General features: G+C 36.1%; 1 pseudogene; it reads left to right on the forward strand.

Moving 5' to 3' along the window:
- Positions 1–8,566: 8,566 nt before the first annotated feature.
- Positions 8,567–12,497, forward strand: LOC121253385 (annotated as a pseudogene).
- Positions 12,498–21,341: the final 8,844 nt, after the last annotated feature.

Raw genomic sequence — 21,341 nt, forward strand, 5'->3', positions numbered from 1 at the left:
GGAGGATTTGTGGTTTATAGTGACGCTTCACGATTGGGTTTGGGTTGTGTTTTGATGCAGCATGGAAAGGTAATAGCTTATGCTTCTCGGCAATTGAAGACATATGAACAAAATTACCCCACACATGATTTGGAGTTGGCCGCCGTTGTTTTTGCACTTAAAATCTAGAGGCATTATTTATATGGTGAAAGGTGCGAAATCTACACGGATCACAAGAGTTTGAAGTATTTCTTCACTCAGAAAGAACTGAATATGAGACAGAGGAGATGGCTCGAACTAGTCAAGGACTATGACTGCAACATTAACTACCATCCAGGCAAAGCTAATGTTGTAGCTGATGCACTTAGCAGGAAGCCAACGGGACCAATAATTGCAACTCTTACCACTCAGCCACACTTATTAATGGACTTGGAAAGAGCCAATATTGAAGTAGTTGTGGGTGACCAGCAGGCATTAATAGCCAGTTTAATAGTTCAACCAGCTCTGATAGACAGAATCAAGCTCGCTCAAAAAGAAGATTCTAAGTTGGCAAGATTAATTGAAGAAGTAGAAAAAGGGGATAAACCTGAGTTTAATGTTTCTGAAGATGGAGTTTTAAGGTTTGGAAACAGATGTTGTGTGCCGAACAGTGTTGTAATAAAAAGACTTATCCTTGAAGAAGCGCACCGCTCCCCTTACACAGTTCACCCGGGTAGTACAAAAATGTATCGAGATTTGAAAGAGTCTTTTTGGTGGGAGGGCATGAAGAGAGAGATTGCTCAATTTGTGGCTCAGTGCTTAACATGCCAATAGGTGAAAGTAGAACACCAACGACCAGCAAGGTTATTGCAACCACTTCAGATTCCAGAATGGAAATGGGAGCATATTTCTATGGACTTTGTTACAGGCCTTCCACGGGCATCGACAGGACAAGATGCAATTTGGGTGATAATAGACCGTTTGACGAAGACAACTCATTTTGTACCTATCAAAGTTTCTTATAAGTTGGAGAAACTAGCCGAGCTTTATATACAGGAAATAGTGAGGTTGCATGGGGTACCTGTGTCCATTGTGTCGGATAGGGATCCGCGTTTCACTTCGAAATTTTGGTGAAGCTTACAAGAGGCCATGGGCACTAAGTTAAATTTCAGCACGTCGTTTCACCCACAGTCAGATGGTCAGTCGGAAAGGACCATCCAAATTTTGGAAGACATGTTGAGAGCTTGTATGCTGGATTTTAAGGGGACTTGGATTCGACACTTGCCTTTGGTCGAGTTTGCTTATAATAACAGTTACCAGGCTAGTATTGAGATGGCACCTTATGAAGCACTTTATGGTAGGAAGTGTAGATCTCCTTTATATTGGGACAAAGTGGGTGAAAGACAAATTTTGGGTCCAGAAATCATACAGGAGACAACAGAGAAGATTGAGACCATTCGAGCTAGAATGAGAGCAGCTCAGAGTCGACAGAAAAGCTATGCAGATAATCGTCGCCGCCAATTAGAGTTTGAGGTTGGGGATAAGGTATTCTTGAGGATTGCCCCCATGAGAGGGGTTATGAGGTTTGGAAAGAAGGGTAAGTTGAGCCCTAGGTACATCGGACCATTTGAGATTCTTGATCAGATTGGACCAGTGGCTTACAGAATAGCCCTACCACCCGCACTTTCAGGTGTACACAATGTATTTCACGTATCTATGCTGAGGAAGTATGTACCTGACCCCATCCACGTTATTGATTACGAGCCTCTTCAATTTCAGGAAGATCTGACTTATACAGAAGAGCCGGTGCGGATTGTAGAGAAAAAAGAACAAGTGTTACGTAATCGGACTATTCCATTGGTTAAGGTGGTATGGAACAATCATGCTATCAGTGAAGCCTCTTGGGAATTAGAAGAGGATATGCAAGTCAAGTACCCACAGTTATTCGACCATGATCCTAATAGCATGCGGCAAATTCCGAGGACGGAATTTTTATAAGGGGGAAGAATGTGATAACCGGGCTTTAGGCCCAGCCCCTTTGAAGTCAGGACGAAGCCCAGCCCACGAGCAGCATGTGATGGACGGACGGCGTCGTTTTGGGGAGGGATTAAATTCCCTTTCTGCCGTGCACTGTTTTTCTTCTTCTTCCGCCGATTCTTTCATTCTGCATTTCGGTCTGCTTTTCCGTGATTCTCTCCCTTCCCGTGCAACTGCTTCCCACGCCCCACGATTTCTATTTTCGGTTCCACGCATGAAGAGCCTTCCTCACCACATTTACAAACCACTCAGAGTCTCTCTCTTGCGTGGACTGGTGTTTCATCCTTAACCGACATATCTGTCTCCGTGGGTCTCGAATTTTCTGGTTCTTCGAAGGTGAGCCATCATTCTCTCTTCCGTTCTATGTTTTCTTCTCGGGCTTCACCATCTGTTTGTGATTTTGCTTCGTGGGATTTTGGCACTTTGCAGTAGACTGTGGGCACCAAGTCTGGGCGCCGGGGTTGCCTCTGTTTTTGAAGTTATTTTCGGTAACGTCCGCCACCTATTAAATCCTTAGTTTCTCTTAATTCTTGCTTGCCGTTACACATTCCATTAATCATTTTATCTCTTTCCTTCGGTTTGTCTATCACACACACACACACTGCTTGGTTTGGCCATGCATCACACTTAGTCATAATTTCCCCTCTGCACAGACCATTAGCATTTTCAGTAAAAGAATTTTTGACATTTATTTTTGAGTTGATGTTTTATTTGTTGGATTACGGTAGAGTGTGTTGGAATTTTGAGTGTGAGGAGTATAATTTTGGATGAATTGTGAAACTGTTTTGGATTATTATTTGAGACTATTTGGTGTAAAAGGATGGGTGTTTTGAGCTAGTTGTATTGAACTTTTATGCAAGTTTTGAATTATTGAATGACTAGAGTATTGATGCTTACACTGAAATTACTTTATTCGGAGGTTGGAAGTGAAGTTTGGTTTGGGTTATGTTTTAATTATTGGAGTTGCAGTTGTTGGTTTTGGAAATAATTATAATTGGTTTGGTGTTAATAGAAGGTGATGGTTGTTTTGGGTTTTAAATGCGAATGGTTTGAAGAGAGAGTTGTTCAAGTTTAAATTGTTAGATAGTTATGGAGCTGTGAAGGGACTGTTTTGATTTATTACTCAATAAATAGCAGCCTACTAGATTGGTTATTAAATGATGGATATATGTTTCTTTTGTTTAGGTGGTGTTACTATTAGAGTTCCGGCTCAAGGTGTTGATAATACGAAGAAGTCTGGTAAGCGGGGTTCATATACTAGTTTTGCATAAAATAAATAAAAGGAGGTTGACTTTGAGAATCAATGTGTTTATTTTCTTTTGAAAGAGATGATCTGAAAACAACCTCAGATGTTTATTCTGCATATGCATAAATTCTATATAAGAGAAAGTGTTTTTCTGTCATAACTGGTGTAGACATGAGCTAGTTTTGTGTACTGTACTTCTGAACTATGTAAAAGAGCGAATAAGGAATTCTAAAAGTTTTGTTATGAACAAATGAGAATACTTTGTTTATGTTTATCTCGAATATCTGAAATGATCTGAAGCTTTTAGTGATTTGTTTTGATATGATGTGTCATCTGAAAATCTTGGCATGAAGTTCTGATTCTGTATATGTGTGTAACTGGATTTTCGATGAAATCCGTTCTGTTTCTGTTAAGGCCCAGCCACGGGTATAATGGTGGTTTATAACCCTACCACAGGGGTGAAACATGGAATATGGCCCAGCCACGGGTATAATGGTGGTTTATAACCCTACTACGGGGGTGAAACATGGAATATGGCCCAGCCACGGGTATAATGGTGGTTTATAACCCTACCACGGGAGTTAAACATGGTATTGTCCCGATGTGATGCTAAGAGATGATTTAATTATAATATTTCAGTTTGGAAATGCCAACGGATGTTCTTTTTGGAATAAGTTTATTTTTCTGAAAATTTTGCTCTAAAGTTTTTGTACAAGTTTTGTTTTTGCATTCTGAAAGTAAATGTTTAGTTCGGCTTATCAAATGTTATAAATGCTCATGTTTACATGCTAGTATATGCTCCCTGCTTGCTGAGTTGTTGATAACTCACTCCGTTAATCTTCATAATATTTCAGATGACATCGATGGCTTAGATGAAGATCAGTATTAGAGTCTATGGAGAAAATTAGCATTGATTTGTTGTTGGGTATCTCATAATATTAGTGTTGGTGTTGGAGGTTAATTATCTTTCTTAAGTTCGCTTCAATGGATTTAGACGGTTTATGAAAACTATGTTAATGTTTTATTATTCTTAGTTGTTATTTGAGACATGAAGAAGAGTTGATTTTATTTGGGTTATTGGATTGAATATTTACACTTTCAATTACATTTCTCATCTCCTTATTGATATATGTTCACATGAAATAAGCAAATTATTACTGAGCCCCGGATCCCTCCTCAATTACATTCACTGCCATTAGTCCCTTATCAATTCCATCTCCAATGGGATACATTGTATCCCCTTTCATTGAGTCTGTAGTAGCCTCCTCCTCCACTCTTAATCTGTTTTCCTTCATCTTCCCCTCCACATTCACCACCTACTCTTTTTCTGATGCTATCACAGTTTTTTCTACTCCACTCCAGCTCTTTTTACTCGCCTCCTCAGATATGTTATTCCTCTCCTAATTCTCCTTTCTTCCAAAGTACTTCATTCCCCCTCCTCTTTCTCGTTACCCTGGGCCCCTGATGAGTAAGATCTTCTTCTTAAAATAGCCTCAGCTCTCAACCATGCCCCAAACTGAGAATTCAACCCCTCCCTCACCTCACTTCGATTCGCCTCAGCCACACACCCTCTATCTCCATGGATTATCCAACCACATTGAAGCACATTCGTGGTAACGTCTCATACTTCAGATTTACCTAGATATTGCGCTCATTCACCATAATTGCCCTTCCCCTTGCTATCGCTTTTAGCAAGTTGATTTCTATTTTCACTCTCAAGAATTACCCCCGTCCCACTCCGTCATCTAGAACCTCCACCTCCATCACCTTCCCTAATGACTTACCAATCTAGATCCCATAGTCTCTTGTCATGTATGCTAGTGGTAGATTGTAAATTTGGATCCAAAATACTTCACTCTCAAAACTCCAATTCTGTGGTTGGGAGAAACCATCAAATGCTTAGAGGATGAGGAGATGGTTATTGAAAAGCCAAGGCCTTCCATCCAACACTCTCATCTTACCAACATGAGTTCTAAATGTGATGATCAAAGTGTTATTTCCTACCTTTTGAAAGCTTGCTGGGAAGCTTATTCTTCAGATCTTGCCCATCGTTGACTCAACTATCTCTTTCCCAATCTGCCTCTTTATACACACTTTCTCGGTTAAGCTTATGGCTCCCTTCTCCTTAGCCACATCCATCGATTCTCCTGTCAACTCAATTCACGTTCTCTCTTCCTCCGTTAGCCTCAAATTCTGGTATAACTCCTCTAACACCTCCATCCCTTCACCTTTCGCCCCCGTCTTCCACAAGATCTCATAGCAAACTTGCCCTTCGAAAAGGTTTAAGAATTTTCTTCCACCTCTGTTTTCGCGGGAAAGCAGAGAGAAGACTTACGAAGTTACTTCTTTCCTATTTCGTTCTTGTTAATATATAATTGTGGATGCAATAGTTCTTCAGTTCCCAACATGAGCTTGTTTATGAGATATATATGATCGCTATTTTTATATCTTTACTACTCGTATATGCATGATATTATTATTCATGTTGATGTCTTGTTTCGCAGCCTGGACAACTCCACATAGTTAGGCTCAGACCTAGTTCCTATTGAGATGGAGAATGGGGGGCCGTGGTACCTCTGATACTTAAGTTAGTTTCAATTGAAGTATTGAAGAGTGTGAACCCCTTCCCTAGCCATAGGAGGGGGTATTTATACTTGGCTGGGTTGGCCCTCGTGGTAGAGGTATTGGGTATGTCGTTACGTATGGGGTCAGCTTTCCATGCCACTTACCTGTTGCTCTGCAGACCAGTCAAACCTGATTGCGGCTATCTCTGACACCCTAGGAGGCACGTTGTGGCGTGTCGAGCCCCGAGATACATTAATGCAATGTGGCTCCCCTTCCTGGCCTACTCGCCTCCGTCCCATTAATGCGGCATGATCCCGGTCGGGCACATCCACCTCTCTAACCAGTCTAGACGCTAGGATTCAAGGTCAAGGGATATCCCTAACTATCAGCCAGTGATCGTGTTAGGTTGTCCTGCCTTTCGTCCTCTTGTCAATGTACTATGCCTGGTTGTTTCCCTTCTTGGGCTTCCTGGGCCGACTCGACCTAGCCTGGGCCTACTCCCCAGGCTTGGCCCTGAGAATTACTCCCCTCACAATTCCTTTTTGCAAATTTCTTTTCTCAATAATAAAAATAGCATTTTAAAGTTATTGCCAAGGAAAGCCAATAAAAATAGAAACTATCGAACAATCTATGTATGGTATATTCTATATAGCAAAAATCTAATATTTATATTAAATAACAAAGCCACATTATCCACTCTATATTTGTATTATTAATAAGTTAAACATATAATAGAACTAGTAATGTTAGATACAATTTTAATGTGTGCAAACTTCACGCACCTCCTTTAAAAAAGATGATATTTATCATTTAAAAAAATATTTTTTTCATATGAATTTCAGATTTACTTATTTTTTTCAAAATAGATGCGCAAGACTAAGATACTCTAGAATTGTAAATATCATCTCTCATGCCGGCCGGTGTGTAGAGCACACTTAATAAAATACTTATATGACATAATTTGATTTGACAAATAAATTTTAAAACTTGAATCTTACAAATTAAATCTTACTAATCAATTACTTGTTCTATTTAAAATTAAAATTATTACAGGAAACTTAATCTATTTGATTAAATTATTAGGTTTTGTTTGGCATTATTAATATTTTAGTTTTCCTAAAACAAGATTTCTTGATCTCTTTCAATTACAATTTGTAGGATTTCTCATCCTTACCATGTAAACAAGGAAGAGCAAGAGGATTGACACTCTTTAAAGATCAAAATGTTGCTCATCAAAAAATGTAGATATCAAAATGTTAACGTTGACGCTCTAAAAATTATATTCATTGTATTATAATTTCCTTACAATAAAAGTACAACCGGACGACAAACAACCGTAAACTTGTCGAACGACAAGTGCTAGCGGAAACGTGAGACACGTGCTGACTATGTATTCAACGTGGGTTTTAAAATCGAGTGATTAAGGACTGACATACAGAGTATTTTATAATTACGTGAATGGTAATAAATTAGTTTTTAAATAATAAAATAATTTGAATTAAAATATTTTGTTGAATTTTGGCAAAAAAGAAAAAAATATATTGAATAAAAATATTATAAAGTTAATAAATTATTTGAATATAATTTTGTTAACATTTAAAAAACGTTGTATTTTTTTTGTATTTTGTTTAAAAATTTAGGAAAGTTATACTGAATTTTATTTAGATAAAATTTAAGTAATGATTAGATAAAAAAAAGTTAAAAATTTGAAATTAGAAAGTGTTTTCTGTTTAGTGATGTTGGGAATAAAATTATGAGAAATTTTGAGAATATATGAGAATATAAGTCTCCGAACAAGCCCTTATATATAAATCATTTGGACACAACTTAGAGTATATCGAGATTTTGTTAATATTAGTAAAATATTTTAAGTTAAAATATTTTATTGAATTTTAGAAAATAAGGAAAAATTGAATAAAAATATTATAAAGTTAAGAAATTGTCTAAATATTATTTTTTAATATTATTTTAATAAAAGTTACAATGATTTTTGTGTTTTATTTTGAAATTTGTAAAAGTTATATTAGTTTTTGTGTTTTGATAATTATAATTTGATAACAATTAGATGAAAAAGTTGACAATTTGAAATTAAAAAGTATTTTGTATTGAAGTGATATTGAGAAATGAAATTATGAAAAATTTTGAGAATTGGGTATATCATCTTTGTGTCCCAACGTCCCCTAAAATATTTTCACAAAGTTGCGGATAAAATGGATAGGCAACATGAAATGAAAATAATGATAACAAAGTTTATAACTTGGTTTGACCCTCATACAATCTTGACCTTAATTGATATAATAAATTATAATATATTTATCAAAGAAAAAATAGAAAGGAAAATAAATAAATAAAAAATAATTTATACAATTTTAGGATGTAAAAGTCACACACATTCTCTTAAAAAAATAGTTATATATGAGACTCAAATGAAAATATATATTTTTTATTAAAGGGTCCTACTATTTTTTAAACTGTTCTTCTACAGACAAGCGGCTAGGTGGAGTCGCTGCGCAATCGGATGATGTGGCGTGGGCCACGTCAGCTGATAAAAAAAAAAAAAAAAAAAAGAAAAAAAACAGTCAAGAAAGACAAATCAAAATACCCAAAGCTAAGCGTCTTCGTCTGCGTTTGAAGAACTGCAGATCTCGTTTTTGCCTTGTCTTCATCTTCGTGTGGGAGTGGTGCCATCTGTTTTGTTTCTTCATTGGTCTCGTGTGGGAGTAAGTTGAAGGAGAAAGTCTTCGTCTAGTCTTTGTAACCATGGGTCTTCGTGTGGGTCGTCGTCTTCGTGGGTAAGATCAATACTTCTCTTCTCAATCAACTACATTTCTTCGTGTATGATGTGAAGTGATTCCCCTTGTTTTTGCTCCATTCAATGTGTGCGAAGTGTGTGATTCTTTGGGTCTTCAAGCAAATCTTCACGTGGGTCTTCAAGCATATCTTCGTGTGGGTCATCAAGTGGGATTAAATGGACAAGTAAGGATCTGATGTAGATATCTTGCCCTTTGTATGGGTTTCTAAGGCCCTAACCAGTTGATATCACATTTGTGGGTTTATTATTTGTTTGTACCCCAAGCTGGGTTGCTAGAACTTCTACGCTAATATCTTAGTTTAATGATCCATCATTTTACCATTTCACCAAATTACAGGAACACTTTAGATCTTCTTGGTCAAGCTGGGATGTTTGATGAAGTAGAGGCCATAAGAATATGGAAATGGGACCATCTGAGGTTCCCTTCTTGAAGATTGTTCTGTTCATGGCTTGTTGAACTGGGTGAATATATTGCAGAGCATCTCTTTGACTTGGATACTGAAAACTCAGGGGTTTATATGCAGTGCTATTATAAAAAAAATATATGAAGAAAGTTCCTGGATGCACTTCAAATTCTATCATCCTTAAACAAAAATATAATTCTAAACAAAAAATTCTATATCATATATCCTTTAACATCGCTGGGTCACTATTTTAGAGCCTTCAACAAGTAGAATTTCATCCTACTTGTTGTTCTCGCCGGTATGTGCCGTTTCAGAGTCTGGGTCACTGTTTCAAAGTCTTCGATGGAGGTGCTTCGAGGGAATGGACTCGCCGTCTTCGACAGTACTGTAATCGTGGAAGGATCGAGAGAGGGAGTTCTAGTCTTAGGAGGAGAGGAAAAGCAGATGCAGAATGGGAGGGAATGGGGAAGAAAATATTGAGGGAAGAGTGGAATCGAAACGATGCGTATCGATTAAATTTCTCCACATCAGCAGACGCTTACGCGGCGTTTACTTCGGGCGACTGAAAGTATAATTTCTCTTTTTTAAAAGGAGTGTGCAGAGTATGCACATCCTAAAATTATGTCTAACAATACTTCTAAATAAATTCCTGTGACACATTTAGTTGTGTTTAAGCCTTAGTCTTCTATATATGATATAAATCAAGCATAATCAACTAAATAAATTAGTACTTTAAAGTATATACTTATAATTTCAAAGGAAAAACCTTTAAACCGGTCGGGTGTAAGTTTCCTTTTTACACCCATGAGTGAAAAACAAACACATCAGGAACTTATAGAAATTACAATGGAATTAGATCCAGGTAAACCATTCTCTATTTCCCCTTTTTCCTCTTCCTCCCCCGTAGCCCTTCTCTTCTGCAATGCACTTCTTCGATTGGAACCCCATAGCCCTTCTTCTCTGTCAAGAGGCTCACGGGTTGATTGCAAAAATGGAGTAAAAATGGGATCTTGGCATCTGGTGTGAGTTGATGAGAGAAAAGTTGAGAAGATGAAGGGCAAAGCAGCATATAAGGATTTTCTCATCTCATTCCTATCATCACGCGTACGTCAAATATCAACATTCTTTCACATTTTCATACTATTACATCCAGCATTGTAACAATTTCCAAATCACTTCTTCTCTTTTCCCCCGAATTTCTTCGTCTCCTCTACAGATCTAAAACTCCTTAATGCTTTAGGGCAACCATTGTATGTGCCCTGAATTCAAAGAGCGATGACCAAATTGCAATACCACCAAATACAACAAAGATGCAATCTGAAACTCCTAAGTAATAACTGCTATTTCATATCACAATCATCCATGAAAAATCTGTTACAATAAGGTTCATTACAAAATTATTTTTAGATGAACATAAAGTTTTTCCAGCTCAAGATTCCTAGTAAGGATTTTTCATTTTCGTTTCTCTTCATGTTGGCGTCCATAGATCAGAAAGAGATGCTAGATCACATTTGGGATCTGTTTTCATTTTTCTGTTTGGGGCATCCGTTTGTTGATTCAGAGGGAGATGGAGAGGAAGGGAGAGAGAGAGAGAAAGAATGAGATGAGAATTACCTAAATGCGAGTCCAACTCTAAATTTGGTGAGACACCTTGATATGAACTCATGGGAATGAAATCCCTTGAACTCTTTAGCTCCCATCACGCCTACATGGCTATTTCTGAATAGTTGGTGTGAAAACAAAAATGGCACCTGTCCGACTTGGAGCGCTACTCATTTTCAAAATATAAAACTTTGCTCTTATGAAACCCCAATATATTCCACTATCTTATTATATTAATATTAAATAACTTCAGTCACATCATTCACTCTCCAATTATTTTATTAAGTAAAAATAATAAAAAAACAGATATATATATAATATGGAGTTAAAATTATTACACGAACAATAATATATTTAATTAAATATATATTTTTATTTGAAACAAAATTTATTTAATAGGAGATAATATGTTTAATTGGTTTTCTTTACATATGGTTTCGGTAACTTTTTATAAACTGATTTACGTCCCATTTGGTTATGCAGTTTAGATGAGATGAAATAAAATATTTTCTTACAAATTAAATAAAATATTGTTACAATATAATTTTTTAATATTAATTTTGTTTTAAAATTTAAAAAAAATAAATTATTTATTATAATTTTTATGGAAGTTTGAAAAAATCGTAATGATAATATGAAATGAGATAGTTTGATTTTGTGTAACAAAGTGGCTTTAATCGATGTTCCCCACTTGTGCAAAAAGGAAAAGAAGAAAACCATAGATCAATCCTTGTTAATATGCTGCAAACTCTTTATCTCTGAAGCACGGAATCATGCTGTCCTTGATGCCATCCAACAATCGGGGAGGCTTGATCCAGAAACTATCATCGTTAATAAATCTCAAGATGGAGATTATAATAGGGTTAGATTTACCCTGGTGTCATACGTGATGCGTGACATCACTGGGAGTCCCATTTACAGCCCATTGCACCAAACCATCCTAGCAATGGTCGAGACTGCCTTGGGAGCCATTAACATGGAGATGCATTGTGGGGCTCACCCCCGACTCGGCACCGTGGACGACATCCTCATCCACTGGCTCAAGCATCACTAGATGAAGCGGCTTGGCTTGCCAAGGCAGTCACAACAAACATTAATTGGCAACAAATTTCAAGGTTGGTCAAAAGATCTCTCACACGTATATGGCTTACAAACTTACATGGGTTGTTGTGAGATATCATGTTGTAAAAGTTCTTTTTATTGTATATATATTAAAAAAAAAAAATCTAATGTATCATGTTGATAGTAGTTTGTAAGCTTTCCTTTATAAACAAAATATTTCTCTTAAATATAATGCATATGCACAATTTGTAGCTCGGATTTTATGTCAATTGCTTTCACATATTCTTGGAAAGTGGCAGTGCCCGTTTACCTCTATGCTGCAGCACACCTAACAGGCAAGGCTCTAGACACCATCAGACGAGAGCTTGGATACTACCGACCAAATTTCTTGGGCAATCAATGGGCAGGGTGGACCATGCCTAAGATGCTTTCGGAGAAGCCTGATGAAGGACCAACCATGGTTTCTCGAGCAAGAGGCATCACCATGATCGGGGCACGTCCATGGATCACATTGTACAACATACCCATCTTTTCCACAGATGTTTATGTTGCTCGAAGGATTGCTTGTATGGTGAGTGCTCGTGAAGGCGGGCTCCCAACAGTGCAAACACTGGGCCTGGTTCACGGTGGGGACTCAACCGAAATAGCTTGCATGCTCTTGGAGCTAAATCAAATTGGTGCTGACAGGGTCCAAAGCCGAGTTGAGATGCTTGCAGCTGAAGAAGGGTTGGATGTGGAGAGGGGATATTTCACTGATTCTTTACTGGAGATTATTCTTGAAAAATACATGAATTTAATCTCCGCTAGCTGAAAGAGATCACTAACGCAAATATTTCAGTGAATTATGCACTCTTGAGTCTTTATGGACAGTTAGAATATTAATATTATTATACAATATTACCGTACTTAGAATATATTCATAATATTCTATTGTATATGTAATATGACTTATTCTCTACCATATTTGGTTTATTGTGTAAATCAATCAAAATCACTTAGTATCATTGATTGATTGTATTTCTATTATTTCTCTAGTCTTATTCCCCTATAAATAGGGATATATGTTATATATTCAGACACTTGATTATAGCAAAAATGTAGCCCTCAAAGCCTCTTTTCTCTCTCTTCTCCATCTTCTTTTATATTATATTTTATTTTCTACATGGTATCAGAGTCCTTGGCTAATGCCAGACTAGATTCTGTAGACCACCCCTTTCTTTCCAACGTGTTCTTCTTAACTACATGTTAAATACTATATTTTCCTTATTGTTGTTGGCATTTTGGTGTTTCCGACGTCTTTTTCCAGTAAATTTGTTGTCGGTCGGTGATTTTCAGCCATTCATCGCCACTTGTTCTAAAACCAAATTTTAGAATTAAGTTTGCATGGTACAAATCATTCGATCTTTGAGAGACCGTTCTCACACGCCGTCAAATTCATGCAAGTGATGTATCATTATTAGTTGTGAGTCTTCTTATTCTTTAATTGGGTTTTGGTCTTCTAATTTTGGTCCTTGACCATGGCCACATATAACCCATTGTTGGCCACAGCTCTAAATTTGATATTTTAGTTGCCACATCCCCAACACCATTTTCATCATCTCAACGGTGATCAATTAATGGATATAAAGACTACACTCAAATTTCAAACTCAAGACTTCAAAATTCTTCATCCTGAGTTTGAGGGGGGATGTTAGAATATTATTATAGAATATTACCATACTTAGAATATATTCATAATATTCTAGTGTGTATGGTAATATAACTTATTCTCTACCATATTTAGTTTTTTGTGTAAATCAATCAATATCAATATTTAGTATCATTGATTGATTGTATTTCTATTATTTCTCTAGTCTCATTCCCCTATAAATAGGGATATATGTTATATATTCAGACACTTGCTTATAGCAAAGATGTAGCCCTCAAAGCCTCTTTCCCTTTTTCTCTCTTCTCCATCTTCTTTTATATTATATTTTATTTTGACCACGTATTTAATTTGAATGTTGAACTACTAAATAAAGAAAACGAAGTCCCGCCACTTAGTTAACCTCTTAGCACCAGGTGTTGGTCCAAACATTGTATCATTGCAGTGTCTACAACATCGATCAACCCTACCATCTGAGCTCCCAATACAACATGCTCCAAGTGCAAAATAGTTTCTTGGACCTGGAAATTCTTTTATCAATATTTAAGAATGGATGCGGCGAATTTCTCACTTTCTTCACTTGCGTTCGAGATTATTACATGGTTAAAAGCCTTCCTCAAGCAAATGGAGGGAGTAAAAATCATTAGTTACAACTTAATGATATATCTACTAATTGAATATAGCTGCAACTTGTTGTATCTACTAATTGAATATAGCTGCAACTTGTTGATATATCTGCAACTTGATGATATATTTTGCAACTTGAGTGAACCGAGAAGAAGGCACTTCGTAAAATATATCTGCAACTTGATCAACTGATGATATATATTGAAGACAAACATCTTAGTTGGCAACTTTTCTCTATTAAAATTAAAGTCAATCTCAATGTGCTTGGTGCAGGAGTCAAAGACTATATTGATTGTGAGAGCTAAAGCATCAATATTGTCACACCAAACCTTAGGAGGCATGTGAAGGGGAATTCTCTATTCCTTAAGAGCATCCAAAACAAATATAGCTCTGCAACAATGAAGGCTAAGGCATGGTATTTAGCCTCTACACTTGATCTAATGATCATGGGTTGCTTCTTAGCACACCAAGAAATAAGACAATGACCCAAAAAGATTCCATAACCAATTATATATATATCGACAATCATTTGGATTACCTGTCCGATCTAAATCACACTATGCTTGAAGAATAAGGGAACCATGTGTAAAATAAAGATCATGATCAGGAGAGCCCATAGATAATGCAGCAACAGTTTCGCAGTAGTCCAATGGGTCGTGGTTGGTGTATGGAGGTGTTGATGCAATTAATTAACTGAGTACGTAATTTCAAGACAAGTGAAAGTGCAGTACTGGAGAGCACCAGCAATTTGGTGATACTCGGTAGCATCTATGAGTGGTGTTCCAGATGAAGAAACTAATTTGGAAAGGGAAACACATGGGGCAGCATATGGTTTGGCCCTTAAAATACGTGCACAATGGAGAAATCAAGAATATACTAGCTTTATTGAAGATGAATATCATTGGAATCACATGTGGCTAGAACTCCAAGAAAGTAACCATGCGAATCAAGATCCTTCAAGGCAAATCCGATATTTAACTTGTCAATTAAGAACGATATCACTATGAATATCTTTCATTAGAAGATCATCCACATAGATTAAAATAAACATATAAATATCATTGTGATGATATGTGAATATAGAACTACCAACTTGGGATCCAAAAAAGCCAAGGTCAAGGGGGCACTAAGACGAATGGGTAAACCAAGCTCTAAGGGCTTTTTTAAGCCCATACAGCACCTAAATGAGACAAATATAATCAGAATGATTGGAATCCACAAACAAAACAAGAGAAGATCATGATAAATATCCACTTCTATTGGCTCATTAAAATTGCGTAATTTTGTAAGAGAAGAAATTTTCTACAAGATTTTTAAATTTAACAAAACAAGAGAAGACATCATATTTATTACAAACTAGCTACAAGAAAACTGTTTATTTGTTGACAGCTATTTCCTACGAAAATGAGTCTATTTTCATCACAAATAGTCATTGATCTCGTTGTAAATAATCCGTCATAAATGTTCATTTTTCTTGTAGCGATATATATAATTAATTACTAGATATAACCATGTAAACCTAGAGTAGTCATTGATAAATATTGCATAATATTGACAGTCACTGTGTCATAAGACGGTTATGATCAACATCTAGACATCTGAATGAACAAGCTCTAAGGGACACAAGGACACTCAATTGTTTACTTCTCCAATTGATGTAAAGAAGAAACAATCTTTTTTAGTTGAATCGGTAATAAGAAGCTAAGCTTGTAAAAGTTGATGTGACTCGTTTGGTGGCATGAAAAGAAGGGTGTCCAAGCCTTGAGTGCCAAATATCGAGGGGGTTTTAACACCAAAGAGGGCAACATGCAAGTGCCTGCACTTATTGATTCAATTTTATGAACATGAACGGGATACAAACCACCTTCACTCGGACCCTCCAGCAACATTGCTCCCATGCATGTTGTTGTGCTTAACAAAAATAGTGAGAACCCATTAGGATGAAGAAACAGTTAATGTCAACACAAAATTGATTTATTGAAAGCAAGTTGGTCATAACATTTGGGCAATGAAGCACACGGTTAAAGGATAATTGAGAGTGAGTTTCAAGAGTGAAAACATTTGCGTTCGGAAAAGGGATACTTGAACTATTATTTATTGCTACAGTATCCACACCCCTATAAGCTTTTTGGATTGAGAGATTGGCACCACTAGAATGGTCTTCATTGGATTGAGCAACCATCGCAACCACATGAGTAGGAAGATGATGATCTTTATAACTATAATCCATTCGATGAAAAAAATAAAGAGCTTGTTCATTAGTTTTCTCACAAATTTGGCAAAGAGGATGATTAGATGAATAGAGCGCTTGTGAGTTGTTGGAAGACGAATGCAGGGTGGGTTTATCTGGATTAGCTTTGGCTAGTGGATTGTGGGAAGGAAACTAGGGGAGAGTGGTAAGAATTGAACCTTTTGGGACCACGGTGTTGTGGTTTATTAACCAACATGGCAAAGTTGCATGCATCAGCAAGGACAAGTTACTTTTGATACTTTTGAAAAATCTCATGGGAAAGTAGTTCGAATTGAAATTTTTTTAAAACTTATAGTGTTATCCCTTAGCACAAACAAGCGAGTAGTCTCAAAGGTTTTTAAGCCACCAATGATGTAGGAGATGATCAAATCATCTTCATCCACAGGCTTACCAACAACAGCTAACTGGTTAGTCGATAATGTAGGAGATACTCCATATAAGAGTTGCTTCCTGGTTGTAAATTCTACAATTATCGTTTGACATGATGCATGTGAGATTGAGATTACGAGGCACAGAACCTGGCAAAGGCTTTCCATACCTACCTACAGTGTTGAGACTATAAACTGTGGAATACACAATTTTATCAATAGTCACATTTAGCCAAAATAACACAAACTTGTCCTTTTGCTAAAGTAGATAATCTAGATTAATGTTAGGGAAACTTTACCATCTGATCAGAGAGGCGAAAAAATTGTACTAGGCACTGTTCACTATCGAAGGAACCCATGTAGTTAGTCATGGCTACGAAAACAGGCCAGACATGAGTTTTGCAATATTGGGAGGATTGAAGGAAATTGGAGAAGCCATAAAAATTATGCATGATGAGGTGCCAGTCAACTCTAATACCATGAAAGTTTGAGAAAAACTATTTTGGCCTTCAATACCAAAACAAGTGTACATTCATTTAACTATATATATATACATCAATACAAACATCTGAGTAAGGAAAGTTACAATCGACAACCCAACTTCATGTACAACCATCAGATATTAATAAAGATAAGTCGTCAAAGAATATTCAAGAGTGGAGATGAAAAATCAAATATTACAATAACGGATGAAAGAAAAATATATTCTAATTAAGTTGGTGTATGGTTGGCTAAATCGTTACAACGAAGGTGGGCATTGGGCAGCATGATTTGTGAGGTATGAACTATGTTATAACATCTCTATGTTGACGTACATGTCGTGATGTCCTCACATTCTATACATGTCACTACAACAAATTTTAGTTTTTGGGATGAAATTTACTAAAAGTAATTATTGGAGACGAAATTTAAAAATGGATGACTTTATAAAAATATTTGAACTGCTAAATATTCGTTCGAATCAGATCTTCTGTCACGAATTAGGTCGTCTCAAAAAGTTAAACCGGTTTGAATGACAACAATTTCATTTGAACATAGAATTAATGTTTGTTCGAATGGTTTAAAATTTGTTCAAAAGTAATCTTGGCGGAGAAGTAATTTATTTTTTTGGAGAAAGTTCAAATCCGTTTGAACCTCAATTTGTTTGCTTGAACGGGAAAGATTTGGTGGAAAAATTTGACAGGAAGGTTGCAAGATTGTTCGAATTACACATATTGCGTTCAAACAATGCACCGTGAGCATTTGAATGGATGATTTGGTGGAAAATTAAATTCAAATTGGCCGAAATTTTTTTAAACCTTTTTCGAAACGGAACATAAAAGATTTACTGTAACACCTAGGACCAGCACCAAGCCGCTTTCTGAAATTGTTGGATTTATACGTATGGAAAGCCAGTTGATTTGTCAAATATTTTTATGGGCTGATATTTTTTTCAAGAGACAAGTTGGAATATTGCAGAGTTTGGTTAAAGGCCCAAAACCTAGGGAAGAGCCCATTTATTTTTTTTATTCACTACCAGTCTTGGACCCAGATTTTTGAAGTGGGCTCTACCCGATCACTCCAAGGCCCACGCCCATTTTTATTAAACTGGAAAACCCAACGACAGTTTGTTTTTAGAAACTCTCCACCTTTACACGTCTCTTTCTTTTAGTCATAAGCATGGATGTCTCTAATGTATTTATCCACTCACATGCACATACACGTCTCCCTCATCCCTTTAGGGTCTGTTTTTGTTCTTCGTTCGCCTATATATATAATCCTTCGTGCATGAAGAAAACCCAAGAATAGGGTTGTCATCTCCTTCCCCATCTCTCTCGTGCACTGAAGCCAAGAAACCACCATAGAAACACTGCAAGTCATGACAGAACACCCTCACAGCCTCCACTGCCACTACTTCCAACCACTAGCCCACCCACTGCAAACCGAGCACTAGCATCACCAAAGCCCAAAGACCCACTGACATGCACCGTCAGCCCGTCCAGCATCATCTTGCATGACCCACAGAGATAGGCCTAGAAACGAGGGCTGCGGGCTACCCAACTTGTAAACGGGCTCCTTACAACGTGTGTGGCTACACTAGAGCCATTGTTCGTCTCCTCCCTTTGATCAGCCATCTCCCAAGCCCACCTAGCCGTGCACCACCATAATTAACACCACCCCCTCTCAAGAAAACCCAGTCGTTTAGTCCCCTGTTTTCCCACACCCGAAACAGAGCCACCCCTTTACAGCCACTCCTAAACTCATTCTCAGTGCCACCAGCCATGGCAAGGTTACACAAAAACCACTGATGAAAAAAAAAACTTTCCATCAACCCCAATTCGCCGCACGCCACCTCAGGCTCATGGTGAGCTTCATCTCTCTCTGATGCTTGGCTTACTCATCTCGTAACCCCTCACTCTCTCATTAGTTGGTCTCTCTCTCATCATTCTCTCTCTCTAACCAGTGTTCTACCACCGCCCCCACCACCCAACTCGTCGCCTTCATACCCTCCATCACTCGGTGAGTATGGTTCCTCTACCATACGAAGTTATACTGTTATGAATACGTATTTATAAATCTCTATTATTTCGAAAGAGCCCTTATATGTTTTGTTTAATTCCTAAAATACCCTTATCATCAAACTAATTATAGGTTGATCATGTTTTGGTCTACATATATTAAACTCACTTTGTGTAGGTTTTGTTTTAAATACAAGATTTTATAAAGAAAATAAATAAATATTTGAGATATATTATTGGTGATAATATATTTTTAGAAGTACATAGTAAGTGCAAGATTTTATTTTGAACCCTTTAAAAAGAAATTAATTAGTCTATTTTTTATTAAATGAAATTCTTACTTTCCTATTTTTTAATCAGTTTTATTATAATTATGTTAAGAGAATTTTTAAAACTAGAGATGCATTTTTGTGGCATAGTTGTATTTAGTAAAATATTATTATGCAGTTTAGAAATGACTTAGAGTATAATAGTCAGATGAATTATATGGTTATTGAGAAATTTGGGAAGTTTGATATTTTAGGGTTAAGAGAAATTTTAAGTTTTGACGAATTAAAGTAGGTCAATTTTTAACATTTTAGGTTAAATATTGAATTACGTGTTAGACGAGAAATTTACGAGTATCACTTTACTATTTTATAGGTGATGAGTAATTTTCATTAAGCACTATTTTGAAGAAATTCAGAAAGTTAAGAAGTCCAAGTAAATAGGGTTCCTATACTAGATTTTGTATAAAAATAAAATGGACTGAAGTTAATTTTTGAAAAATATGCATGTTTGGTTATGAAAAGAAATTTAAACTAGCTCAGTTATTTGTTTTGCATTACTCATGAGATTCTGTTTAAGAATAAAGTATTTTCTGGTATGACTGATGTAGACTTGAACTATTTTGGCATTTTGTTTCTAAACTATGCAAAAGAGAGCGAATGTGAAATTTTGTGCATAAATTATGTTTTTGTGAATTGATTATGTTATGTTCTAAAGATGTTTTGTACTCTAATATGATATGATGTGATTTCTGAAAACCTCTGGCATAACATTCTGTTCTATTTCTGTTCCGTTCTGACATGACCACAGGTGTAAAACTATGGTCTCTGTTCAGGTTGGTACTAACTTTTCTGTTTTTGGTGCACCCACTTTGGAAGTAAACTGGTTTTCTGTGTGGTCTTTCTTGTGTGCACACTCGAGGCTCCGAGAATAATAAGGGGAAGATTCACATTTTGTTTCTGCTCGGTTGGCCGCCAAGGTTTACATAACCCTACCACAGGAGTTAAACATGTCTCTATTTTGATATCATAGTATAAGATGTGATATTTTAGTTTATACTATGCCAAAAGGGTTTTGGTTATGAATATTTTGAACTTTCGCTTTCATATTTTGATAACATGTTTTGAGTCTATATTCTGAAAGTAAATATTCTGATTCTACATTCGGAAAGCAAATATTCTGATTCTACATTCTGAAAGAAAGTATTTTATTCTGCATTCTGAACTCTGTAAATACTCATGTTTACACGCTAATATATGTTTTCTGCATACTGAGTTGTTGATAACTCACTACTTATTTCCAAACATTTTTCAAATAATTTTGATGGTTCAGCTGGAGGACATGAGTAGGAAGTTTTAGCAATAAGTGATGATTGTAGAGGAATAAGTGTCCGAGAGTACAAGTACTTATTTGAGAATTATAGTTAGTAAATTGATTATTTTCAAATATTTTGATGTGTTGGGTTAAGGATATTTTTGAGTATTTAGTGAGAATTTCTTTGTTGTCCCTATGAAGGAATATGGATATTTTAGTTGAGTAAATGAGTTAATATTTTATAGAATTTTCTGAATTTTATAACTGTGATATTGGAGTTGGTATTAAGTAATAAGAGCTAACTCTCCGGACCTCCGGGAGCGGGGTGTTATATTTACTAATTCATAAATTAATTTTATATAATTAATGTAAAAATATTTTAGTGATTTATTTTTTGTTAAATAATATTTGTAGTTAAATAAATATTACTTATAGTGTATTTTTTATATTATCGTGAATGATAAGTAAAATGAAAAAAAAACATAATTAACAATAAACAATCTAGCAAATACTAAAAATAAATACCATACATTAATTGCATCTCAAAAATATAATGTATGGCGGGAATATAACACATGACTATTTGAATATTTAAATTAATTATGCAAAATACAAATAGTCATCATTGTCAATAAAAAAAAATACATTTAATGCAAATAAAAGATATACATTATCGGGCCAGATC

This window comes from Juglans microcarpa x Juglans regia, chromosome 2S (assembly GCF_004785595.1).
Source record: "Juglans microcarpa x Juglans regia isolate MS1-56 chromosome 2S, Jm3101_v1.0, whole genome shotgun sequence".
Lineage (NCBI taxonomy): Eukaryota > Viridiplantae > Streptophyta > Magnoliopsida > Fagales > Juglandaceae > Juglans > Juglans microcarpa x Juglans regia.